At 40.0% G+C, this 27676-nt stretch overlaps 1 protein-coding gene across 31 annotated transcripts in view; it reads left to right on the top strand.

Moving 5' to 3' along the window:
* Positions 1-27676, top strand: part of KMT2C (lysine methyltransferase 2C) — a 207594-nt gene that overhangs the window by 2003 nt on the left and 177915 nt on the right. For 5 of the 31 annotated variants that reach the window (XM_068934256.1, XM_068934255.1, XM_068934254.1 and 2 more), the window contains exon 1: positions 17548-17954. The exons of 22 other annotated variants lie outside the window; for them this stretch is intronic. The gene's annotated coding sequence lies outside the window, so the exon portion shown is untranslated. Of the gene's footprint in view, positions 1-17546; positions 17955-27676 lie in introns of those variants that run through there. 4 more of the 31 variants (XM_068934248.1, XM_068934247.1, XM_068934243.1 and 1 more) reach the window with 1 other exon arrangement.

Raw genomic sequence — 27676 nt, 5'->3', positions numbered from 1 at the left:
CGCCGCCAGGCTGGGCACAGCCCGGGCAGTGCCCCGCAGGCCGGCGGCGAGGGGTGGGGGGGATGTGGGCGCGCCCGCGCCGCGGGCGACCGTTAGCCCCAACGGCCGCGGCGGGCGCCCCAACGGCCGCGCGGGGACCCCGGGCGCTTCGTGCTCGTCTCTGGGCCGGGCGGCGGCGGCAGCGCAGGCAGTAAGGGGGGGGGGGCAGGTCAAGCGCGGATCCCTTGGTGTTGGGCATGCCGAAGTTTCGGTAGAGCCGGTGCGAAGAGCGCGGCGGTGCCCAAGCCCGATTTTTGACGCACCAAAAGGCTAAGAGACATGGGTGAAACGGCGCGTGTGTTTGTTTCAACGCTGATAGGAGTTGGGTGTCGTGTCGGGCGGTGGTGAGAAGGCCTGATGCCCGCAGCAGTGGAAGTGCCGCGCCTGTACGCCGTGTACTCCCTTCGGGTTGTTCCTGCGTAGGGTGGCGTAGCTTCTGGAGGCGGTGACAGGACCGAAGGAGGCTAACGCCTTTTGAGAAGAAACATCACAGTTTTCAGCAACATAGGAAGTCTGTGCGTTGTAGAATTGGTTGCAGCCGCGGGGTTTTCGAGTTTGTTTCTCTTTGTTTTAAAGCGGCGCTCTCAGTTTGACGTCGGTCGAGTCTATTTAAACAGGTGAGTTGCTGGCACTTGGTTAAATGCCCACCCCAAGCGGCTCAGCGGCTTTCTGGGTTTCACTGTAGAATGACAAAACACTGGAAAGGAGTCCTGCTGTGCAGGAAATAAACACACGTAAAGAAAATATTTTTCTCTATTGCAACTTGAAGTGCTGCTACATGTTTATGCTGCATAAATATTCCAAGACAGAACTATCGTGAGTTAGGGATATCTGAATGATTTTTGTTCTTATTGATGAGAGTTTCCCTTGAAACATTCTAATGTTTACCCTCTGGTTTTGGTGGAGAGGCTCATTCACAGCTCCCCCCTTCAAAAACCTTATTTTTTTGCTTAATGCAAATTTTCTTACAATGTTAATTGAAAGTAGTTGGCCAACAGTTATGTTCACTGAAGTTCTCTAGTTCATCAGTTTGACATACTTCGGTTTTATTTCTGCATATAGAATCCAAGCTTTATATAGGAAACCTTTGAGTGTTTATTTTAAAAGAAGTTTTAGGAAGGAAAATATGAATGCATCTGAAATGTACCAGTCTGCTCAAAAAGCCACAAAGTATGAAAAGTGAGCTTCTTTTCAAGTAAGGAGTTGTGAAAATTGTCATTTCTTTTATTCCGACTTGAGGTTGTGTACATGCTTGATGAAAAATGGATGTTAAAGAGGTAATTCCTTTTTCAGTTAGTTTTTTAGTGTTGTTGTCGACTAGTATTAGCAGGAAATAAATATTTTCTAGTAAAAATACGTACTAATCTTGACATGAGTGTAAACATTTGCGTAAGAGCCAGAAATGAAATTAGCTGAAACAAAAAAGAAAATGACTGAATATTGGACACTTTTTCCTCGCATTACTGCTGTCCGGTGTGGGACTACAGCCTAATCATGGCTGGTATCCTTTTGTGTCTTTATGGAAAACCAGTAATACTGGTAAAGGTGTTAAACACTGTAAGTGCTAAATGCTTTTAAAAGGAGGATTGCATCAGCGGTAGTGATGTGCTAAGTTTTCCACAGAGTAGATGAAGACTGGGCTTTTTTGCTTGCATCTATTTTTGGAAAAAATGATTGTATTTTATAAGTTTTACTATTTACACAAAACTGATTACAATTAGCTAAGCAGAGGCAAAAATAAAATAAGTAAACGTAATTTCTGTTACTTTCATAAAACTGCTTGGGTATGTCTTCCTCTTCACTTCTGCACTTTCCAGTTGGATTAACGTGCCTCATGTAAACCAGTTAACAGAGCGTATGTCAGACCATTTTCTGTAGTGTAATCGTATGTCTAAATCACTATTAGCCAGTCAAATCGTTCAACTGCTTTATCCCGTTATAGGAAATGTTCCATTGAATGTTTGTTCTAAGTGCAGCCGAAGTAACGCTAAAACTAAGAGCCCTGTATTGAAACAGCATAGCCAAAATAGAATAATTCCCGAGCAATGGACGCCTCCAATGAAGAACGATACAGTATTTGGAAATGCTATAGGTTGGTGTTTTACCTTCTAGAAGGCCATGTATTTAAGAATTTGATGAGTTTAAGCAGACTGATGGAGAACTGCCTTGAATCTGTATCTGCGCGGTGCCACGGATTCTCAGCTCCTCACAAAAGTAAACCTAACTTAAGAGAGCATGCAGTTTTTCCAGTACAGCAGTTCTGTTTAAGTCTCTATCATCCTGCATTTTTCCTGTTTTTTAACAAATTATTAAAAATTCCAGTGGTACTGTAAACACAGATATGTATGAGACTCAGTTGAGGATACCTGCAGGTGATGAACTGGGGATCAGCTTACGCTCTGAAGTAGAGAATCGTTTGTGGTGTCAGTACCTGGAGAGTTACTGCTTGTAGAAAAATATGTTAGAACAACTTTTTATTATCGTTTGAAGGAAAGGCATAACTGAGTACGTAGCTCTATGAATAGCATTGTCAGGAGACATAATCTTAGGTGAACAGTTCATTTTTATTATTTATATTATAATTGTGCCTAGAGGCCGGGGCACCATTATACTGCATAGAGTACAAATGCATAAGCAAAGATTGCTTCTGCACAAACAACCTCATAATCCAAATGTAAAGACAAGACTGCAAGTAAACGTAAGAAATGGCTAGGGAAAGCACAAGGGAGCAGCGAGAAAGCTATGAGCAGCAGCAGAGCATGCAGAAGTTCAAGTACGCTGGCTGTCTCAGCATTGGTGAATGATTCATAGGCATCAGACTCGGAGGAGGTATTTAAAGGAGGGTAACATTGTCACCCTGAGGATTTTCACAGATAACTTGTTTCCTGCCTGAAGGGCTAGACAAACATTCATATTTTCTTCCTTACATTCTGATGACCGGCTGTCTGCATAGAGCAGAGGTAGAAACTTAAGGAGTAGAGCTAGGATAGGCCATGCAGCACTTTGAAACTGAGAATGAGTAGGTTGTTCTTGATATGGTCCGTAAGGAAGAACTCAAACGCAAAGAACTCAAACGCAAGAACGCAAAGAACATATTTTTGTAATGCCAACTTTCCAATGAATTTAAAAGGTGGCAAGATTTCACTTACCAAAGCCAAAAAGGAGAAGAAAGTTGCAGTACTGAAGATACAAAACAAGAAAGAAACTTTCACGTGTACGGATAGAAAGGAGAATCTGAATCTTGTTAATCTACTATAGAAGAAAGGGGAAATACTTAGGGACCATCTTGTTGTGTGACCTGAAATCTTGGAAACTTAACTCCTGTGCTTGGATTATACCTTGGCTTCCAGGTTATGGGTCTGAGTGACAGGAATGTTGTCAAAAAGAAGTTGCAGGGGGAAAGTATTGGTTCAGTTTTGACTGTGTTGGCATTGTGTAGACAGCTGGTTATTTGTGAAAATGTGTCAGGATTGTACAGGTGCAGTAAACATTTTTATAAACTATTTTAAGTACTAGAGCTTTGTTAATCTACCCATGCTATAATATAGCAGCACAAACAGATATAGCTTCTTAAAAAAAGTTTAGTAGCAAAAGTCTCCTTAATTGTGATGAGGATAAAAATTCAAACTGAATTTGCCTATCAACTTATGGAGTAATTGTTATTTTCCGCATCCATTAGACTTCCAGTGTATGTTACTAATCATTTTTACGAATGTGTGTAGTTTAAAACGGCACAGCATAATAGTTTCAAAAAGCTTGAAATTTGTCTGTTGAAAACTTTGTGTGCTTATTTGTAGTTATTTATGCTTTAATTTTTGCCTGAGTATTTCATTATTTACTTATACCGATGTCAGTTGCAGTAGGCTTTCAAAGGCCATTGATTTCACAAATGCAGATAGTTTTGTAGACACGTGAGCGTAGTATGTTTGTCAGGAAATAATTATTTAATGATTTTTATCATTAATCATTATAACTGCATTTGCTTTAGGGTAAGCCGATATTTAAAGATATCTACACTCATTTCAAAGGAACCTTAACATGATTGGATGCGTTCTCCTTATAGCTCAGCTATGTTTTCTCAGTTCATCACACACCTTTCATCTGATGCTTATTAGTTTCTTTAATTTCCTGACCTGTTCTCACTTTGGAATTTAACATTTGCAAATGTAAAATTTATGTTGTGCGATAAAATGAAAACAGAAATGAATATATGCTTGCAGTTAGGGACAGTCATTATTACCTAGAAAGACTGAAGTCTTTGGATGGATGGACTTTGTACAAGCACTATTTGGATAAGGATTAAGCTATTAAGTAAAGAGTGGCCTATACTTCTGACTGTACAAGCCACATCTCAAAGTGTTTGGCTAAAAGCCAGAAGGTGCATACTGGATCACACAGTGTGAAGAGATGAGGGAGTGGACTACGCTTCATAGTCAGGACCTGATGTTGGCTCTTTCAGGGCCCAACTAGCCCGCGGTAGAGCAAGTGTGAGCTACATGCAGCACGGTCCCATGGATGCTTAGGGATGTTCTCTCCAGCAGCCAATGCTACGTTACTTCCTCCGTCACCTGAGGAATTCGTATTGCCTAACAAATCCCTCACTGTCGTATGTTGTTCTTGCACAGGAGCCTGACTTAAACTCCTCGCAGATCCCTTCTGTTCAGGAGCCTCTGGTAAACGATCTCTGTATTAATCTTCTGATTTGCAGCTCTTCATAGAGCTTGTGTGATGGATGACCGTGACAGTTGTTACACATACTGGGTTTCAGAGAATTGTTTTGCAGTGTTGTCAGAGTTGATGAACGTTGATTAATGTGCACTGTTGTCTTCGTTTGGGTCTTAAAGGTGAATGAGTTTAGGCTTAATGTTGGAAGTGGATTTTACTCTATGACCTTAGCCTGCAATTTTCACAATTTAAAATGGACCACATCTTCAAATGAAGACTACTTTGAGATGTTTTTACATTGCAGTTTTCACTTTCGGCTGTTTATTAATGTTTGTGTTTGATACTCCGTTGGACTTATGTAGCATTTCTCATGAAAAGATCTCCAAGAGCAGAAATGGAGAAGTAAGACAGTCTTTGAAATCTGTACATGCTGTGCACATTGGTCATAAGGGGTGTCTTTGCACAGGCAGGAATAAGAACCCAGTCTCTTGGTTTCCACACTGATCCATCTGCCGCCAGGCATTATTTCATCCTGTACTGAATGACATAAGAGGCATTTCATGGCTCAAAAAATAAAATACATCAATTTTCTTGGCTTTGCTTGTGAACATTCTTTTTTTTTTTTTCTCTTGTTAGCATGTCAGACTCCTTCTAACTTCTTATCATTGTTCTTTCTTAAGATAAATAATAATAATGGGCATTTCTCATCTTTGTCCCTGTTTGAGTTGAGAGATGGTTTTCCAAGGCAGTTGGCTTGCCAAGACTAAGTAAGCTCTGTCATTCTCAGGCTGGAGTTGTTTGTTTTTTTTCTCCTAGGCCCACCTGTCCCACAGTATTTTTGGGGGGCAGGGGACAGTCATGAATAACTAGTCAAAATAGAATTTCCCTATCAACCACTAAGGATTGCGCCCTGCTATTATTTTACACCAGTGCTGTGGATTTAACTCTTTAGGAGATATTGTCATATGTAGACTAAAACATTATGAAATGGTAAATAATTAAGCTCTAACAGTTTCAAAGGCATTGGCAATTTTTCTCCTTTCTATCACAATAAATTATTTTTAATACGTTTAATATATTTAACTACTAATTCATACAGTTTGCCTGTTGCAGACATCAGTACAGCTAAGCAAGATTTTACTGTAGCAAATAGTTTGCTATTGAAATAACTCGCATTGCATTCTGTTCATTTTAACTGTCCAATACTAGAAAAAGACACTATAGACACTCCCATTTGTGCCATTCCTGAGTTCCTCAGGTGGTGTAATCAACATAAGTTTGGGCGCTTGCTTCAAGAGCTACGCGGAGTAAGTTTTTCCAATAGCATCGATGCCTTCATTCCTTCAAAAGGAAGTCGGACATAAGTAGAAGAAAACCCTCAAAATCTAGAATATTCATTATTTTGAGAAACACAGGCAGTGAGTATATAGAATGCATCAGGCGGTTATTTTCCCCAAACACCATAAATCTTGAGCTGGTTCTGGCAGCAAAAGCAGAAGCAGCCCTGTCCTGCCTGCGCTACCAGCTGTTTGTTCTCTCCCTTGTGCTGACCCAGGCATTTGTGTAGCCATGTGGTGAACTGCATTGGGAAATTGATCTGGGTTAAAACTAACCTGGCAAAGAAACGTGTTTGTGATAGCACAAGGGAGGAGGCCAGAGTGAGCAGGCAGGGTGCAGAGAGGCAGAGCTATGTCTTTTGGTAGTACTGCCAGCTTCAAGCATCTGTGAAGATACAGCATTGGTTGTCTGAAATTTGAGGGTGTGGGGTTTTTTTTTTTTTTTTTTGGCTCATTCTTATGAATTCTTTAATGTAGGACTTCTTACAGGAGTTTGTGAGAGATTTCTACAGCCTGTAGTCGTGTTATATATGCTGGTTGGTTGTTTAAAAGAACGCAGTAGAGAGGGTTCTTCACAGCATGTAGGCCGGTGACTTGTTCTGATCTAACTTACTCCTGTCCCAAACATGCCTACCTGTCTGCATTGATTAAATAAGGAACTTGGGTTCTAACTTTGATCCTCTGAGTTATTCTTAAATTAAATATTTAAAGTACCCTAAAAGAATAGTCTAAGTAAAATATTTTATGTAAATAACTGGTTTATGGTATTCTGGAGGCACCTTCCTACAAATATGTCAATATAGAGGTATTGTAATAAAATAACACTGTATCTAGCCCCTTTCAGAATATTCTCCCGTTTAATTCATTTGGAAGTATTCTTATCATGTCACACATGCACCAAATCCTATTGCTAGCCATCCTAATATAAATATATAATTACTAATTGGAAATGCTATACTTACCAACATTCTAATTGTTATTGGTGAGGAAGCTGTTGGAAACCCTATCAAACTGCGAAATTTACCCCCAAAATCGAGGGATTTTCTCTTTTACTGCTTCATTACTGACAATACATTCTTGTCAATAATAATTTTAATTAGGCTAGCAGAATAAATCAGCATTAGGAAACTTTACCGGTTTTTGATTTTGTCTGTTATGTTTTTATAGTCCTCAGAGTAGGTGCAATTGAATCACTTGCATGGCGTAGTAAAATAACGCAAGTTTTGGTAGTGCAGATGTGGTCCAAATGTGCAGTCTGTGCAGCTAACCACCTATCACGTTGTGTGATTGTTTCAGAGTACTGTCTGGACTTCCGTCTTTGCTAATCCAGAACGACCTCTGGCATGTCACAGGGCTGGGGGGAGCCTGGCTTGTTGGGATAATAGCCTCTTTCTCCTGTCTTTCTCTGGCAATCGTGACCATCTACAGTTTTCCTAGTTAAAGTTTTTTCAACAAAACACTGAAAGATAGCTCCACAGTGTTCTCGGTGAAGGGCGGAACTATGTCGTATCAAAGTTTGGGGGGGGGGGATTATTAGTTACTAAGCCATTTCATAAATTTAAAATGGGAATTACTATAGGACTTTTTTCTGAAGTGTGGAGTTCAGAAGCACATTTTTTTAATAAGATGAATATGTAGTTCTGTGATATTGTCGTACACAAATGGAACTGTAAGGCCACAGAAGACTTAAGGGTCATCTTGCTCACTTTTCTGTTCCGTACTATTTCTGACAGATGTTTCTCCAACTTGTTTTTAAAGTATTCAGTGAATGCAGTTCCACTGTATTCCTAGGCAGTCAGTTTCAGTAATTAATTTTTTAAAATATAAAATAATGTTTTTTGCTGCTGATTAAGCTGGTTTTGTCTTGTACTACTGACAGTTAAATCTTTCCACAGTTGTTATAGAGAATAATTGTCCCCTTTATTACGAGCAACTTTTATTCACTGGGAGATTGTATTGTCTCGTTTGTTCTGCACTGAACAAACTTAGCTGCTCTTTATATATTCTAGAATAAGATTTGTTTTCTTTGATAGTAGCATCATGCTGTTGACTTACCTAATATATCCTTCCAAAGTCTACTCGTCTTTATTTAAAGTTTCGTTCTGTTCATTTGGACCACTTTTCCATTTATCAAAATGATTTTGATTATGGTTTTGTCCTCTAAAAGTGTTTATAACCCTCCTCAGCCTTGTGTCAGATGCAGCTCTTTTCTGTCTGTTTCTTCATGCAGGTTCTGAAGGAAGGAACTTCCTTGAAAGGTACTCCCACCTTGACAGAAAATAATTTGCAAATAAATGCCCTTTGAATGCGACTTGTTAATCGTTGCCTAGGTGTAGGGAGGCAGCTTCACCAGGAGTGTATTATCGAAGGTGATTGCTAATGGTTTAGAGATCACTTCTGTGTTGCTTAAGTACAGTGTGAATTTCATCCAGACCCAGTGATTTGAATTTCCCTGCCTATTTAGCCTAATAACAAAAATCAGTTTTTAGTATTTGGTTGTAATTAATCTATTTTATGAAGGCTGAAGGACGGAGAACAGTCTTTGATTCTGTTTTGTTACCGTTTGTTCTTCTTTTACATGGTTATGTACCTGACTTTTTTTGTCTTTATTTCTACTTCTAAAATATTTTTGACGTTTTTGTTTGCCTTTTGTATTGCACAGTAGTAATAATGCGTGCTGTGCTTTTATCTCTTCTGATTTTTATCCCTGACTGTTTATACTGTTCCTTTATCCTCATTAAATGGCCTTGTTTCCATTTTGAACATGATTCTTTTTACTTTCAGACCGTTATTACTTGCTGCCTTTGATGCAGCCATTATTGTTCTTACTACATTTCCTATCTTTCCTCTGAGCTGGAATAGTTTGCCATTGTGTATATTCTAATATAATAACTGCCACCCCTCCTTCAAATTATATTCTCAAGCGATTCTAGCAACAAGTTCAAAGAGTCTGTTGAAATTTGCTTTTCTTATTGCAGTTAATTGAAGATAAAGATTTGTTCTCTTTTTTCCTATGACTTTCATTTTCCTTTTTCCTTGGGATAGTGAATGTTTGTTGTTACCACTTTCAGCCAAATTACTGTACATATTTAGACTTTGAAATGAAACCCTCCCAAAGAGCAACTGTGAAATAACTGTTCTCCTGACATCCTCAGCTTTGTGAAGCCATTGTCCTCAGTGTTTATCACAACAATGTTGGGCTGTTCGTTCTGTTTTTTTTTTGGTTTTCCATTAGATGCCTGAATGATTAAGGGCTCCTATTACGCTCCAAGATACATGCTTTGAAAGCTTCTGTTAGTTGCTTAAAAAGACTTACTCATCTTCACCTCATTTGGTCAATGGAACAGTTTCTCCCCTAGTCTTTTCAGTTCCTTAGTCCCTAGTTTCCATTCCCTGTTGTTTATGTTTTTAGTTTCTGCTCCCACCTTTTTCCTCCCTTTTTTTCCTCTTTGTAGAAAAAGCCTGCGATTGTTGAATGTTTGTTTTGTTTGTTTTGTTTTACTTTTGTTTGTTCTTTTGTGTAGTTTGTTTCCCCCCCCCCCCCTTCACCTGGCCTCCTGAACTTCTAGAACTGCGTGAGAGTAGAACTTCCCCTAGAAATGAACTGGACACCTTTCATGGTAAAGGCAGGCTTGAAAAAGGGAACTTTGAAATAAAATTCATATAAAGGCAGAAGAATTGTTTAAGTGTCTTTAAATCTCATGATTGCTAAATCTGGCTATTTTTTTATTGCATGTTTCGTATTGATTAGTTGAATGGTTGTACCTGGCAACAGTGTTATTGTGCCGGCACCGGAAGCGCTCTGCTTCTTCCCAGTGGCTGTGGCTGTGCTCCGAAATAATGCTAGGGAGCGTTCTGGGTCACTAGAACACCATCGTCTCTGCTTTAGATTGTTGGCGTGGTTGCTGGTACGGTTTTGATCTGGGCCTGCCAACGTTCTTCAAACAATTCTCAGGGTCTGTCCAGGACCACGCACCTTTTCCAGTAGGTACTTAACATGTGGCTGCTGTGTTTTGGAGGTTGAGAATTCGATAGCATGGATGTAGGCCGTTCTGTGCCAGTTGGACTCAAGGCCAGAGAACATCACCAGTATAACTATAAACAGGATTTTTTTTTAATTTTTTTTTTTAAGGAAGGAATGGAATGAACCTGATGCAATTCTCCTTAGTTTTACTTTCAGCCTCCTAGGCAAACACTGTGCCATAGCTGATGTCCTCTAACTCATAGGATGTAAGTTTAGGAAGAGCAGCTCACAGCAGAATTGCTCTGTAGGGAGCAGAGGAGATGGGATATATAAACCACGAGGCTTTGAAAAATACTGGCTTTCAGTGCTACTCCAGTTTTCTGACATACAATTTTTCCTGGTTAGTACTTTGCGTAGTTAATGTTGCATCAAGCATCCTAGTAGAAACTTGTAGAAAGGAAAGTGGAAAAATGATTCAGTGGGACTGTTAGTTTATTTTTCTGACTACATCTTCCAGGTAGCCTTTAGGAGAGAACTGGGCCCCAAAATGATGCAGTGTACTCCAGAAATAAGTGATCTATAAGCAAGATTATTTAAAGAGACTATTTCCCGAATGTCTTTCATACAGCAGTAAAAGATTGGCTTATGGCTGCCTATTCTGTTGCCTCTATTTGGAGTGCAATGGGAGAGTAGCCTTTGTCCTGTCATGCGCTGTGTATAACTTAGAGATAAAATAATTTCTCTTTAAAATGTGTTTGTTGGCAATGAAAAAATAGTAAAACTTCATATACTGATTCAAATATTTTGTGTGCTCTACGTGTGGCCTTCTCAGATAAGGGTACCCTGGCAGAACAGGATGGTGAAGGTACTGTTGATTGTGTACCTACTTCATGGACAAGCAGAGAATTTCACCTCAAGGCTTGTTGAGCAGACACTTCCAGTGGGGGTTTAGTTTACTGATAATTTAATGTAAATAAATGTTGTTTGAAAAATATTTTCTGTTTACTTTTTCCAGTTCATGCTTCTGTTTTTTCATTTCACTTGCTTCTGACTTTGTCTTGATGGACAAAAGAACCTGTTTTTAAAATGTGAGCTCGACCAAGTTATTTTAAAGGCTTTTCTAGACCGAGGTTTAAGGTGATACGCAAGAGTTTCTTGTTTACACTTAGTTAACACGCTCACACTTTTAAAAAGTCAAATCATGACAGTTTGAACATGAATAAACTTGTTGAGTTGAAGCTTGGGCTCTCATTCAGCCATCCTGCATCTTCCAAATTGTGCTGTTTTCCTTGTGTGACTTGAATTTTAAAAGTACTGTGGTAGATTTTGTTAGTTGGCTTCTATCTAAAGACTGTAAAGGTTATGAGATTAAGTTTGGAATGCTGCCTCCGATTGAAGAGTCCTTCTGTCCTTCAGCATACCCAAATAACATGTTTTTTTTCTATTTTTCTCCGTTCTATTGAGCATTAAAAGCTGTTTTTGAGTGTTGTAAGTGTCTGGTAGGGCATAGGTGAACGAAAATTAAACAGCTTCCCCCCCCCCTCCCCCCCCAAAGGAAGGCATTACAAAGTGAAATAAGACTACCACAGAGGAGTGAATTTCTTTTCAAGATGTGGCCCAAACTGAACTTGGAGAATATATAGCTGCATGGATGTGGTCATGTCACATGTTGTGGAATATGTTCCCGCACCAAGTATTAGTAATGGGCCTTGGGGACAGGGCAGAGACTGAATTCTAGCTCCCGTAGTCATGCCACCTAGGTTTCTTTTTCAGCAGTATTGTGATGTTACAGTTTCGAGTTGAATTGTTTTCTTTCAAAGCTTTAGAAGAGTAATGATGTTTATTTTCCTTCTGTAAAGGAGTTTACTAAAGAATAGCAGGAAGTGTATTGAAATAAATTAAATTCTGCTTAAGTCCCTATGCATAGTCAAAGGAGAGAAGTAGGTACCTCTGAAATGCAATTCAGAAGGACTAAGGCCTGAGCCAGGAGTCTCTTAGAGCCATCTAATAGGAATCACTAGGCTGAGGGATTTCAGCCATCTGAATATAACCTGTATGCCCTGATCTCTGCTGTCTGTACTTGTTTCTTTCAGAGCATAAGATATTTTGGATAGGGTCCCACCGCCAGACTTCAGCACTGTATATAATTACAGAGCTATGTAAACAACTAATTGAACTTCAAAAAAAAGTTGCCAACCATTTGGGGAAGTTATTGTTTGACCTGTTTTGAGACGGAGATTGGACCAAATGACCTTCTGAGGTTCTTTCCATGCTGACTTACCCCGTGATCCTATCCTATGAACCTCTCTTCTGATGCGCATTTCTTGAGGAATTATTATTGCCACGTCTGTTGGTTTTATATGGTGAACGATGTGTAATATCATGATGCGCCTTTATTTTATAAAAGGTGTTTTCCTATATTATTTCTTGAAAGAGAAGAGTTTGCCAAATCTTTGTTTCATTGTCTATGTTCCTTATTCCCTTTGTTAGCTGATGCTATTTATCTATTAATATGTGTGATTCCACATATACTACATAAATGATTACTTCTCAGCAGTGCTTATCAGAAATGGTCTCACCTGGCATTGCGATTTTTCTTCTTAAAAGGTATTTTTTAAAGTTCATCTGGTAGAAAAGGCTAGGGTTATTATGATTACTGTATAGAAAATATGTCAGAATTTGATTTCTCACTGGATTTCCGTCATAGTTTTTGTAATACTGTTGCAAAAAGTTTTGTCGTGCCTGTGCTAGCAGTTAACAATTCGTATTATTAGCAGTGCATCATTTCCCTATAGCGCACGTGTGTTTAGGTATAGTCTACTTTTCTACCTTTTCTTCTCTTGCGTTTTCTTTCCAACTTGTAGTCCGTTCGTTCTATGCGTCTAATTTTTTTTAAGTCCTTCCTAAATTCATTCATTCACCCCTTTATTTCCATTTCTAGTGCACGTAAGTTGCAGAGCTGGGTAAACAGTACTACACGTCATTTCAGTCATGCAGGAGAGTTTACTCATACCAGCACTCAGCAGCAGTGTAAGACGGACACAGGTCATGAGACTCTAGTCTCCTCTACAGCATTTGTATAAGAAAGCACCACATGCCTGCTAATTCAATGCCAGGTAAAATAGTTCTGTTGGGAATGAGGGAAGTAAAGAAGTGAGTAAGACATTTGAATTTTCTAGAGATAGTGTGGAATTTAAAGAGCTGGGTTTTTTTATTTCAGATATTTTCTCAGAAATGCTATCTTTAACCTGAGATACTCTTTGTTTCTCCATTGGCATCACTGTTTGCGTTGTGCTAAAATTACTTTAGTGGACAAGATCTGGTGGCTCTTTGTGAGGTAGTTTACTTGAGCTGTCTATGCTGATGCTCTGTTGGCGGGTATCAACCATATAGGTAAAAAGGCTGGAAGGACATTCACCCCGACTTGTCCGGTGTTTTTACCTCAAATTCACATTCATCAGTTAGTTAAGCATGATGCTAGGCTTTGCACTGGAATGTCCTGTTCTGCCATCTCTGTCACAGAGGTGGTGACCTTTGGCTGAAAGATGGAAAGACAACAGAGGAGAGAGAGACCTTGAGTCTTCTTAGCAATATTAGCCAAAATGTCAAAGCCCTAAGTACAGACAGATATGATGCTTTATGTTAAGAAAGCCATTTCAGTTACCTGACTTCTGTTACTATTCATATTGTATTTACTGATTAGCATGTTTACTGGATATGAAATTCTAGATGTAATGGCTTTAAATTGGACTTAGAATACTATGTTAACATGAATATGTAGTTAATGCATGACATGTTTCTTGCCTCTACGATGTGCTGTTGAAACTCCAAAAACCCTCACATCATTTAAAAAAAAAAAGTCTAACAACTACTTTCTAATATCTGCTTTGACATGAAAAGCAGAAGTAATAGAGAAACTGTATTCACAGAAAAGAGTGGTTCAAGTTGATTTGTAAAAAGGCTGCTAGAAGGTAGATGGCCTTTACATTTTAGCAGAGTTGCCAAGCAAAGGAAAAATATTTGAGTTGCCTTTTCTGCTTATTGTCTTTTTGTAGATAGCTACTTAGGGCTTAATCTCAAGTCCTTATTATGATATTATTATGTTATTATTAGGCAACCATTGAAGTCAAAGGTCTTGAAAACTGCAGGCCCAGGGAAGTTCTGAAGAAGAAGCAAATGTCTGAAAAGGATGGATAGATTTTTGTGCTTCTTAAAATATACAAAATGATAATGTTAAAATCAATGAAGTACCAAATCAGAAGTATGATTTAGCTATTGTAAACAAATGACACTTCTGTTGTGAGGTCCATCTCTTATATTTGAATATGTGTTGAATGTAAATTTAAATTGGAACATTTCGAATGCCATAGGTGCACAGGTGAGGCATGCTTCTCTACATGTATCATGAGTAACTGAAGATAGTTGAATCCTTGAGTTAATCAGTCTCGAGTTTGGAAGAAAACAGTCCAACGTGCATGTAGCCATAAGCTTTTATCTTAATAAGCATTAAATTCATAGCTTCTGTTGCTTAAAAAAATTTGTCTCTTTCGTGAGAGACAACTGATTCTATTTTTCCACGTACATTTACTTGACAGAAGTGTTGGCTTGAAGTTTCTGCCTTGCCGTTATGGTGCCACACGTTTGTGGAGATGTGTGAATCAGGGCAGGGCAGTCTCCTTCCCTTCTCTTTGTGTCCTGCCGCACTGCTGCTTGCTGGGTTACTGTGTAGCCAGATCAGTCTGCTGGTGTTGCTCGCAATGAGAGCCAACATACAGTTGAACCACTACAGCTCAGAGGCTGGCAGTAAGAGTCAAGGAGTGGGAACAGCTTCGGTTAGAATTGCTGCTGACGGTGAAGCCGTATCCCAAGTTGTTCCTAGCTCATTGTATAATCCTACTGGAGGCAACTCATGGGCGGTTTTTATGGCAAAGTAATAGTCAGCGTGACTGGTGTTGGACCATGACTGACTGCTGCAGTAAATATTACAGTTTTGTCCTTACTAAATTTTTATGGCAATTAATATGCTTTTGCATTAAAAGAATTAAATCTCACATCTTTCAGCTGAGTGAAAGTACAATTCTGTGTTTGAAGCTCTTAGGAAGAACAAGGCCGGCTAATATGACTTCGTGCATCTTAGCTTGCATCTTGGGTCACGTGAACAGTAGGGAAAAGTACTGAGAGTAATTTATTATTATTACTTTGACCAGCTATTATTAAATTGCAGCTTGTTTTGTTTGTGCTAACAAACTTGTCAGGTAACCCATTACCCGATATGTTAAAACATGCACTTTTTCCAGGGGCATAACATATTTGAAAATATCTGTAAATTTACGGTATAAAAGCACAAACAACTTTGAGCATGAATTTATGGTGTGTCCGTATAACTGTGCGAAAGTAAGGTCCTTCACCTGTGTTGCAGTGCAAGTTTACATAAAAAGACTTTTATGGGATAGCTAGCATATGGTAAACTTGGTGCTCGATAGTTTAGCTCTACCTAACCTGTTAAGGATAGACACAGAAATTAATTTTATTTAATACAATTTGTAAAGCATACAAATTCTGTCCACTGTCAGCTCCTTTGGTTTAAGAGTAGCTTGAGGTCAACTGATCTCAAAATGACTGATTATAAATTGTTTAAACTATACCAAGATACGTGTCCAGGAGGGGTTTGCCCTGATTTAAGCTTAAGGGGCTAGGGCTACCAGTGCTGACGGGAATAGGCAAATTGTTTAACCCATAAGTAGTAGTTTAGCAGCTCACTTGGTTGAGCCAAAATACCTGACCCTTAATGCAAACTAAAATATTGACGTTTGCCATCTTCACTAAGGTTTAGACCAACATATTTAGCCTTCCCATTGCAGCAGAGTAAGTATGCTAATGCGTGTGGTTACCAGAGATGTGCTGATAAGTGGTAGCAGGAGAGCTCATTATAGCGAGAATATGTTTGTGTCCATACCTGTACAAATATGGCACAATGACTCTTATACAACAGCTACTTATCTTAGAGTAAACCCCTATAGAGGGATTTTTTTTCCCATGTAAATGCTTTCCTTTTCAATTTTACCTTAATCTCTTTGAGAATTGGACTGATAACCAACTTTCCTGTAGGCTGGGAACCTTTGGTGTTTTCCAGCTAAAAGGGTAATGACAGGTGGTATTGGTCCAGTTCCTGTCGCTGGGTAGATCAGTGTGGGAATTGGTGCAGGGTTTGGGGGTTTGTTTTGTTCAGTTTTAGAGCTGAAATGGTCTTTACCAGTTGCAAAGTGCATTCCTTGATAATTCCTCACAAGCTAAACAATATCGGTAAGGGCATGTTGGACTTGCTTCTCCAACTTACTGTTGCTTGTCCGCAACAGAAGACTGCACTGATTTCATTGTGTCCAGTTGCAGCTCATTATAACTGAAAATTCAATCCAAAAATTTCACATTAGTGAGAAAACAGAAGTAATTCATAGTCCTCTTTTCATTTGTCAGATAAGTCAGAGTACTGTTGTCATGTTAATCTGTGTTTTGCTGATCTCCGATATTAAAACAAATTCTAAGAAAACTAAATAAGATCAACAGAAGTGAAACATTACACAGTTTTAGGGTTTTTCTGTGAAGGAAAGCTGAACAAAGGTAATTGCTTTACTACTAAAATTGGTAGGCTCATTTACAAGTAGATATCAATACAAGTGCAATGAAAGTTGCATAATGTTTTCTTGATTTGTTTTTCTCTCTAGTGCCTGTGGAAGAAAAAAAATTGGCAGGGGCTATTGAAGGATTAGGAAAGAGCCTTTTCTAGCTGGACATTTGTCAAGCCTGTTTGCTTAGCTAGTCTGCTGCAAATTGGTTTTGCAGAAATAAATAGCCATCTCTGAAAAATATTAAGAAGAAAACAAAGCCAATCTCCAAACCCATCCCTATTTAAAACTGAAATCCTCCTTTGCCTGGAACAGGCCTCAGCAACCGAGGACGTGTCCGCTAGCGAAGGAGCAAGACTCTGTCGAAACGTTTTGTAACTTTTTCAGTTGTGCCGCTTTGTTAAATGGGAAAGCAGAGCGGGAGGGAGGAGGGGAACAGAAGGCGAAGTAAGCGGGAGAGAGCTGACTGCCGCGCCGCCGCGGAGGTGCGTTCAGGCCGGCGGGGGCCGGCTGCGCGCCGCCAGCCTGAGCCCCGCGGCTCGCCCTTGGCAGCGGTGCGGGAGCGGCCGCGGGCCGCGCCGGTCCTCATGCTGCCCCCGCAGCCGCCGCGCCGCGGCCGCTCTCGGCCCCCGCCGGCGCCAGCGCTGCCGCGGCCCCGCCGCGCCGCGCCGCGCCGCGCCGGCGGGTGCGGGGCGAGGGGCCCACGCGCCGGGCGCCTCCGGCGGGGGCGCTGCGCCGCGGGCGGCCGCCGCTCTGCCGCGCTAGCGCAGGCGCCCCGGCTCCGGCTCCTGTCGGAGGAGTCCGGTCCGCACATTGGCGGCGCCCGGCTGCGTCGGATCTACTTTCTCTAGCTCTGCTCCCCCCCCCGCCTCCCTCCCTCTCTCTGCCCTCCCCTTCCCCTGCGCTCCCCTCCCCCTCCTGCCCTCCTCCTCCGGCGGCTCCAGGCTGGGTCGGGGAGGATCCCGGAGCCGAAGTTCCGCGGCGATCGGGGCTGTGGCGGATCGCTCCCCTGGCGGCGCCGCCATGGGGGCCCTCTAGAAGCCGCCGCGCAGCGCCCGCCCGGCCGCACCGAGGCTCCCGGCGAAGTGGCCTGGGAAGCGCTCCTGCCGAGCGGCGGATTTGGGAGAGTAATATGGCTGATCCACGGGAGTGCTGAGCAGTTCGTGTCTCCGCACGGCGCCGGGCTCGGATTTTAACATGTAAATAACTTCTCTTTCCTCCGGATAATACGCGTGGGCACCGATGCCAGCCCCTCCATTTTCCAGAAGGGATTTGTGAGAGGTTCCAGAGGGCTGGATTATGTTGTGCAAAACCAATTCGCTGGGGGTGAGTATATCTGGCGTTTAACTTCTTTGTATTAAAGGGCAAAATGTGACAGCAGGCACAGAGCTATATATGGCAATCTGCACTATAATTCTGTGGGGAGAGGTTGTTTGGGGGGTGTCAGCGCAGCCAGGAGGTGTGGGACCTGGAGCACCAGCCTGGAAACTTAGCAGGAGCACCGAGGTGCCTCTGACGCTCGAGAGAGGAAAATTTTACACCCTTCGGTCAAAAATCTCTCTCTTGAATTCAGATATGTATATATAGATCTGGGTTATACGTTCGCTAGAGAAGCCTCAGCCGTTTAAAACAAACAAACAAAAAAGCCCAGCTCAGGTCTGACCTATATCCTGTAACGAATAATCTGGTCATTTGTTCTAAGTGTGTATGTGTGTACACCAGTACTCACGCACATGTGGGTGCGCGCACACACACACACACACACACACACATATTCTTTTAAAATTAGGACTTTATATGATTACTGTGGTACAAGTCTTTTTTTTTTTTTGAAAGCTGTTTCATTTCCTGATGTGAATTCTGGAGTGATGGAAAATGTAAAAATTGAATATGAATAGGAATATTTTTTTCCTAAATATTTTTAAGTACACTGTACATGCTTTTTGTGTGTGTGCAAAATAGAACCAATTTATTTTTGCATGATTTCAAAGCGTGCTTGCATTGATGTTCATTTTAGATCTTCCCAACTACCTTTATCTATAGTTCTAAATTTAAAAAGCCTAAACATTTTTTAAAATAAACAATGTGCATAGCACATAATGGCTGTTCCTACCCTCTAATACAATGATTTTTGTGTGAACAGTGAGCAAATAGGTCATAAGTTAAAGTAAGTGTTATGTAACTGACTTGCTTCAGCAAAGTTGATGCAAAGTGTAAAGAAATGTTAAGTGTATGTATATATATATTTCTTTTTTTTTTTATGTAGACGAGATAAGTGGCTAGGTCTCTCTTTTTGAGTGGAATTACTTTGTAGCAGGTTGATTTAAAAAAAAAAAAATTACACTTTAAAAATATGGGCCAGTTAATTTGTGTAGTGTTATATATTTTCCAAAAAACTATTTTGGTCATATACCTAATTCTGGATACTAAATATCAGATATTCACCAGTGAAACACTAGTTAATACTGTAGCCACAATCATTACATAATTGAAAAATGTTCATGACTTAGTGTGGTTTTTATTTAACTTTCCTGTTTTCTAGAGTAGTATTATTTGGCATAATTATAGTTTTTGAAGGAACTGAAGATGGATATGAAAATAGTTTCATGTTTTTTGTGACTGAAATAAAGCAGTAATGGGCTAATATTTCTGTTGCAAAACTAACACGAATAGGCAGACATTTAAAGGTTTTCAGTGGTTATATAAAATACTACATGTCGAAGTAAACAAATTAGTAAGCTTTAGCATCCGCGTAGGGTTTTTGTGTTCTCTGCGCATCACATTGTTGCTAGTGTGTTGTGTTGGGTGTTCCTGCACAATAAAATACACTTGCTATGGAAGAAACTGCAGCTCCCAGACTGTTTAGTGCAAATATTTTAATCATCTCCTTGTAAGACAAATTAAGAAAGGAGACAAGATGTACTTTTATCAGTGCTAATATGATCAGCTGCATCTGTGCTACCCATTCATTAGTCTCACTAATGGCTGCTATACGTTTTATTTGTTAAAGTACTGGTGGCTGTCTCCTTTACTGCTTTATTGTAAATATCTTTTCTTTTGATTGTATGCTTGGAGCTTATTGAGTAGCTGCATTTTTTATTTGTTTGCCTCACTTGCAAGTATTCTCTGTAAACTGTTTTACAGCTCTCCTCGTCTTGTATGTGTTCCATGCAAAATAATATGCAATGTTCTGTCTACGTGAAATCTAGATGCTCTTAGGGAGAAATGCTGTTCATTCCCTTTTGTAGGTGCTGTCACTGAGTTTTGATATAGTTATTTTGTCACGCTGTGTGCTGGGTTGACTTATACCTCGTTTATTCCTGTGCTATTCTTTCCCAAACAGAAACTCCTGCAGAGTTTTGACAAAATGTTTGTTGAGAGATTTGGGGGGGGGAGGGGTGGCCTTACTGTCATTTACATATTTTGCTAGTGGAAAGTAGTTGCATCATGTAAGCTTTAACATGTGATTGTTCATTGGACTTGCCTGAAAAAGATATCATAAAGATAAATGGCAGAGCAATAATGAAAAGAAGGCCGTGTATTGATTTCTGCTTTTGTTCCAGACTAAAAGAACCATTTGGCGTATGCTTGAGAGGGTATTTCCAGCCTGAAATTTAGTCAGCTATATGAAATAAAGTTGAAAGTATTCTGTTATCTTGACTGCTCTCAGTTCTTACAGCTTTGCAGCTCTGTTTTCCTGTTCTTAAAATGTGGATAGAAAACACTTAGTACAGAACAGTATACACTTTATACTAGAAAGTGTTCAGCTGAAGAAAGGGGAAACTGACTCTAAAATGTTGTCAAAAGCACACTCTAAACAAGCTAAAGGAGGAATACTTTTTTATTTTCTTCAGACCATTCCAATTTTAGCAATTACTAAGGTTCTGGAAACTGTAGTATGTAGTGTGTTTTCAGAAAGAAGCCTTAAAAAAAAAGTTGACAGTAGGCCTTCAGCTAGTCTTTTATAATTCTGTCTTTCCTCTGTGAAATCCTTTTGGCATGTTTTTGTTCACTGGCAATATCCCAAGATGTGATATCACAGATATCAGATGTCTTACTGCAATTCATGGCATTTGCTATGTCACCGTGTTGCATTCTGGGATAACCGAGGTGAACCAGGAAATGTCATAAAAATTTTATAGGGAAAGTGGTATGGTAGAAAGATAGTAGTGTTGTATTGAGAATGGGTGGCTACTTTCTGTTTAAGAGCATTCAGATCTTTGTATTTGTAGTCTGGGGTGGAATCTTCAGCAAACGAATGCGTTTTTAACTGGGTGGTGTTTACAGATTTTTTTCCTAACACTGAACATCTTTGGTTAAACGCTGATCGAAGAGAGTGGCAAAACATCGTAGCTAACCTTGTTCCTTTGAAAATATCTTTGATTTTTAAAAATGGAAAAAATGGATCCTAATTATATGTGGCCTTGTTAGGATTTATTTTCATCTCAGAGTTGAAGTGCAGTGCCAGGCCTACATGTAGATTGTATTGCACATATGGAGGATATTTGAGTCCTCCATAAGATGTGGTGAGTTAGTTATAGTAACATATACGTTTTTGTCTGTCTCTTACATGCAGTCTCTCTCGTGTATATTCGCTGTTGAAATGTTACACAGTAAGTGAAGTTTCTGCTAATTGTGCTTTTGTGCTATAGCTAGAAAATAAATAAATTAGCGTTGGCTACTTTGACCCATGTTTGCATCCCAGTTGTCCAGTGTTGAAAGGTAAATGCTGGAGTAATATTACTTAATTAGACACTCATAGAAAGCGGAGGCTTGGGAGAAGTCTGTGAATTTGTTTGTTTGTTTAGTCAGGACTTGCAGTTCTCAGGCGTAATTTTATTTCAGCAATGTATTCTTTATTTTAGATGGAACTGAGTGTATTCATTCTGAACACAAGCACTTCCATGTTGTTTTTCCTTTATGCTTTCCTATCTCCTTTTTTCCTCATTACTATCCTTAGTTTTAATTTGTGTGCCTAAAATGGCCTAGTACTGTGAAAAGATAATGTAGATTGCTTTTGTAAGACTCTATTCAGGAAGAAGAATATGTGAGGGCAGACTTTTTTTTTGCCTATTTTTTAGTTAGCCTTCTGCCCTAAACAGCTACGGTCTAAATTATTCTCTTGCCCCTGGTAGTGTCTAACCCCAAATGCTTCAGAGAAAGATGTGACAGACTCTGAAGTGGGCAGTTACGGAATAATCGTTGCATGGGGAATCTGTTTGAAGTGGGATTATGCTATGAGGAATAAGAGCGATGTTTTTTTTTCCAGCATTTAAACAACCTCAAGTGGAATTCTTATTTATGCCTGTAGTTTTGCAGAAATAAACCCTTACAAGTAGTTTGATTCAGAAAAGGTAGAAGTTTGACAGAGTTGGAAGGTTTTTCTAAGTGGGAGGAATGGTATGAAAAGATAAAATGTGTTGTTGAGAATAGAAGGGAAGGGATATGTTGGATGGGATTGTACAAGGCTGCATGTATGGGGCCATGAATAGAAGGACTAAGGTTTTTGCCTTTATTTCCGTCTTGTTGCACTTCCACTTGAGTTTTGCAGTACCACTGAGAAGGAGCTAACCTTTCCGAACAAGTGAGAAGATACTGAAGGTGGTCAAGGAGAGCGATAAGGGAATGTGTCTAGAAACTTTTCTAATCGTTTTCAGGGTTATTTGACCTGGGCCAAATAATAAAAGGTGTGTTAGCTATTGTCATTGCTGTGTCAGACTTGCCTTGCGCTGTGTACAAAAGGTTTGGTCACAGTGTCATTGCAGGAGCTGCAATTTATTATGTTTAGAATTGCCATAAAATGGAGGCCTGGGTTGAAAAGTTCTAGTATAACCTTTGGTAGACTTTTCTTGTTTGAAAAATTTCACTTTGACTTTAAGATATTATAGTCAAAGGGTAATTGCACATAGGAATGGGTGCAGAAGCAAGGTAGAGTGCTTTTGGGAGAATCATGGTTTGCAGTGTCCAGAAAGGGGGAATCTGGAGTTACAGGAATGTAAGACAGATAGGAGCTTGAGGATGAGAAGCGTAGACTTCAGTCTCTTTCTTTCATCTTAATCCATCTTCATGCAATTGTTTGTTTATGAACAAGCTTTCTTTTCAAGTGCATTTAACCATCTTTTCCCTTCGTTGAGCACTTGTTTTGTTTTCTGCTTGTTAAAGGAAGCAGAGTTTTCAAATTAAAACAGTTGCAATGGCGATGTAAAGACAGTGTTACAGAGCTGCAGAAGTAGCAACTATTATAATTTGAAGTCTAGTTGGCAGAGTGTGAGAGTGAAGAAGATTTGAAGATTTTTGAAAGTGATTTGTGTGGATTAGGGTACAGTCTTCCATGAAGAAATTCTTAAAACTATAGGCTAAGGAGGGAAATCGGGCCTGTATGTTTTATTTAGCTCATATATTATTCTGTAACACATCGAATTCTTATTTTTTTTCTTTATATTTGCTTCCAGGTAGTAAAATCACCTAGAATGACGTACGATGACGTTTAGCTATCGAGGCTTCTTAAATTAACATTTTCTGTTCCATTTTCCAAAAATGCACGTAGCTAATTTGCCTTGATGACCATTGTTTATCTACTGAGACTGTAACTTTTCCATAGCGGAAAAGTGGAAGTGTTGGGATCCTAGTGCTGAATCCCTGAATACCTAATGTTCTTGGCATTTCTATTGCCTCCCTTGGGAATGTTTTGAAATTGGTTGGCTTCTGTTTAGTATGTTACCGGAAAGTCAGAGCTTCTAAATTGTGGTATGTAGTCAGAAATTGTTACTGCCAGTTGTGACATGCGCTGCCATCACCACTGTGGCTGAAGACTGTTTCCTGCCGTTTCCTGCGGTGATACCTGGGAGAAAGAAGGGTTGGGGGGGGGGTAGTTCTCCTAATCGTTGATACGCCTACATACAGTTCATATGTAAACAATCCTCCGTGTTTGTTTCTTTTCGTATGGCTGCCCAGTCTTAAATGTCTGCTGCTGACAGCTTCACCAGTACTATGCAACTGCTTTCATTATTAATGCCTCTATATCTTCAAATAAAGAACTGTTAGTGAATAAGTACTTTATGGATTCATTTAATTATTAATCAAGATGACAGGGTAGTCTCTAAGGTACAAAATTCTATTTCAGAAGAGGTCTGAAGTCAATAGAAGGTTTTCCATTAAAATTAAACAGAAAAAAGTCATGAGAGTAAATAATCACCAGTAAAAATAAGGATTTCATAGTCCAATCCCTTCTTTTTCTACTATTTTGAATAACGAGAACTGATTGTTACTATGCAAGACCAGACCTGTGGAGAACAAGATTCTTTAGAAAAGATAAACCAGACATTGCAAAATAGCGTTTTCACTCTCGAAATTTCAGCAAATTGCGAAGAAGTAGTGCTAACTTGAAATTGTAAAAATTATGTGTAATAAATCGCATACGCTGGTTCTTGACTTCTGTATCATACTCCTGTTGGCCACTTACTTATGTTTTACCTCCGTTGTTTCCAGATAGTGACAAAAATCACGATCGTGTTTTGTGTACAGAAAAAAATGTAGGGCATGTCTAGGCTGTCCAGAGGGGAACCGGGCTTATTTGATTGTATTTTTCCCGAGCTGGAAGTGTATTTCATGTGTCTGAGACCCAGCCTACTGTCTGGCAACACAGTTTCATCAAACGCACAGCAGTTATCCTAAGTTCTAATACTACATGTTAATTTTTATCAAAGCAATTTAGGATTGAATACTTTTGGATGGTGGGCTCCACATCCTGTCCTTACGTTTTGCTCCATCTTCTGTGCCAGAATTTTCTCATCAGATCAGAAAATAGATTAAGAACAGCTGCCTCACTGGCTCTCCCAGTAAATTATAAGGATGTATAGGTAAAAAATAGGAGACCTTTTCTGAAGAAGGCTGTCTTGAAGATTGCCTTTGTAATAGAAAAGCCAATGATGGTTTTGGTCTCCTCGGTGTGTTGTAAGGCTGGTTTTTTTTTTTTTTTTTCCTGACTTTTCTGTGGCTTTCTCTGGAGCTGTGAAAAACATTTGCAACGAATTTGAGAAAGGAGTGCCACAGTGGTAAAGTTATGGGCAAAAAAGTAGTGGTAGTGCCATTATGTCTCTTAAGGCTGTGAGAGAGGCAAGGATTGTGAGGAGAGATGGTATCTTATGCGAAACTGTTGTAACTGGGAAAAACTGATGAGATTTTGGGCATGCATAAGGAAATAAGCTTTTTTTTTTTAAAAAGTGTCCAACTACAACATAATCACTTATGTCAGTACAGAAAGAACCTCCCTACATCTGGGGCCTGAAACCTATTCATAAAATCAGAAAGTAGCTGCAACCTGTACTAGAAGATACTTGACTGAAATATTTTCTCTTGGAATCAGCTCTCCAGTCCTTCTAACAGCCTTCTGAGCTTGCTGAGCTCCCCACGCAGCAGGAACAAACTCCCTGCAGACAAGCAAGCCTACACCCAGACTGTGCCTGAACAGCAGAAGTAAGATTTAGTGACCAGAGCTTCACAGCCACCATGGTAAACGCATTCTGAGACCGAATCACCAAATTATAGGTTTCTGTCTAATAGACTTTGTCCTTTACCAGATTTCCTCATGGCCAGCCAGCAAATGCCTTTGTGGAGACTAAGTGAATGAGATTAAACAGCTCTTGTGCTTGAGGATGAACTTGCGTACAATCAGAGAAAACCTAGCTGTTTGCCGTAAAACTCCATCCTTAACCCCTCAGTCCTGGTATTCAAAGCTGCATGAGAAGTTCCTTCGAAAGACGAACCTGGGAACTGAAAGTCTTGACAGTGGGATGCTAAAAAGTCATGAGCTTGATAGGCAGATTGGTTTGGTGACATAATGTAATCACGATCTGATTTTTTCCTGCACCTGTATCCTATAGCTAACCCTTTTGTGTGCCACAGACAGTAATTCACCTCTTAGTCTATCTCCTTTTCTCCCAGGAGACAACCATTTTAAGTGCTCTCCCTTTTCACCCCCCTCTATTCCACAGATACTGTCTACCCATCTTCCTGGATAGGTTCACAATTTTAACTTTGAAGACTGGAGAATCTACACAGTATTCAAATAGGAGCTTTGGTGTCAAGGAGTTTGTTTGTTACTTAACCGTGTTCGTTTATCAGGAGAAAGAAAAAAAAGGGGGAGGGGGCAAAAGAAAACCCTGTAAATCTCTCTTCACGGTCTTTGACTACAAGTAGTGAAAAGTCATTAATTCTGTACTAAGAGTAAGGTAGGAATGTTGGTCTGCTAAGGATTGGCTATTGCACATTAGAAGATAGCAGCAAAATGTGACCTGGCTTTCCTCAGCGGCGTATGATACATTTGGGTTATTTCTGAGGCTGTACAAAGAATTTGGTGACTTAGGAGAATCCATTGAGAGGTGAACTGCCAAAAGAACTCAATGTGTTGCTTAAATGGAAGAAAAGTAGGTGGGTTTTGATATGAAGGTTTACATCTTGCTGAAAGCATTGACTGTATGACACAAAGCTTTCTTCTGTTCTTGAGGTTATTTTTTGCCTTGGAAGATAACGACCACCTGACTAAGGGACAAGGCTTAAATGCTGCTTATTATAATCCTTTCAGTTTAGTATTGACAAAGATCAAGGCTAACAAGCTATCCAGTGAAGGGGGAGGTGTATAGGTTCCTGAGACATTTCCTTTCCCAGCCCCCTGCCACCCGCTGTGCAGAATTGATTGTCTGTGTGACTGCATTCGAGTCTCTGGACAACAGAAATCGTGAACGAGTCTCATAGAGAAATGAAACTTTTATAAAGCCACTGATGGCTACATAATTGGAGGTTCATTATTCACAGTTCAGGATGTCGAATGCAGGACTGGAAATGAAGGTTAGTGTTGTTAGAGATCAGTCTTTAGGTGTGAAAATAATTTGGTCGGTATGACGACCTTTGTCTTCCGAGCTCTTGGTTCAGAGACTGCTTGTAACATAATATGCAGAAATTATCTGTTTCACAGTAACAGCTGTACTGGGTCAGACCAAAGATCCAAATGTCCTGGCATCGTGTTTCCCTCAGTGGTTGGTGCCTAGGAAGGAAAATAAGAATAGAGTAATTTTGGAATGATAATTCCCTGAACTACTAATTGTTTCAGGCCACGAAAGAATTGTGGGATTTCTGGAGTCGAGAGTGGTATGTCTGTGTTACATCCACTGAGCATTAGAAATCTTCTGTGAACGTGTCCAGGCTCCCCTTGATCCCATGTAAACTTTGAGCATGCTCAGCAAGGAGCTCCACAGTCTAACTGCGTGAGCGAAGAACAACCTCCTTTTATTTGGGGTTTTCTTGAACCTTCCCCCTACTAGCATCAATACTGTTTAGTATGTGTTAGGAGAGACAGTGGGTAGTCGTTATGTGGATATCACCTTTGCAATGCCAGTTGTGATCTTAGTCATCAAGAAAATGGAGGGATGGAGGGGGCCAGACAGTGTGCTGTATATCTTAAAATAGAAGCACAAGTATTGAAGACCTGGTGAAATTTTACTTAGGCTGAAAAACTTGTAGATGAGAGGGCAAATGTGGGGGCAGGGTTGCTTTTTGAAGGCATTTGATTTGGCTTGTTAGCAAGACTAATTAAGTTTTCTTGTGGTCCTTTAGGTAGTAAGTTTTTTCAGTTCTTTGCAGCCTACAGAAATCATGATATCTTGTTTTCTGTTGTTAAATGTCTATATTATATAGTTGAGGTTTCGCTTCATTCTTTTGGTTGCAAAGTGTGTGTGTCTGGATGATGAACTTGACCTATACCTGGCATAAACCGACGTAATTCTTCTGCTTATTATATTTCCTGTTAGGATTGATTCTCAGTGAGTTTAGATTTCACAGCTGATCATGCTTGATGTCAGTGGATGTAAAGGTCTTTTAAAAAACCCTGGCTATATTAACAGGTTAGTGTTGTGAACCATAGCTGCTTCAGTTCTCTCTCTCTCTCTCCCTCTCTCCCCTTTCCTCTCTCCCCTTTCCTCTCTCCCCTTTCCTCTCTCCCCTTTCCTCTCTCCCCTTTCCTCTCTCCCCTTTCCTCTCTCCCCTTTCCTCTC

The sequence above is a fragment of the Struthio camelus genome, chromosome 2, assembly GCF_040807025.1.
Source record: "Struthio camelus isolate bStrCam1 chromosome 2, bStrCam1.hap1, whole genome shotgun sequence".
In the NCBI taxonomy this organism is placed as follows: Eukaryota; Metazoa; Chordata; class Aves; order Struthioniformes; family Struthionidae; genus Struthio; species Struthio camelus.
Note: the sequence above shows the minus strand (reverse complement) of the source record. Positions and strands in the feature narration are given on the sequence as shown.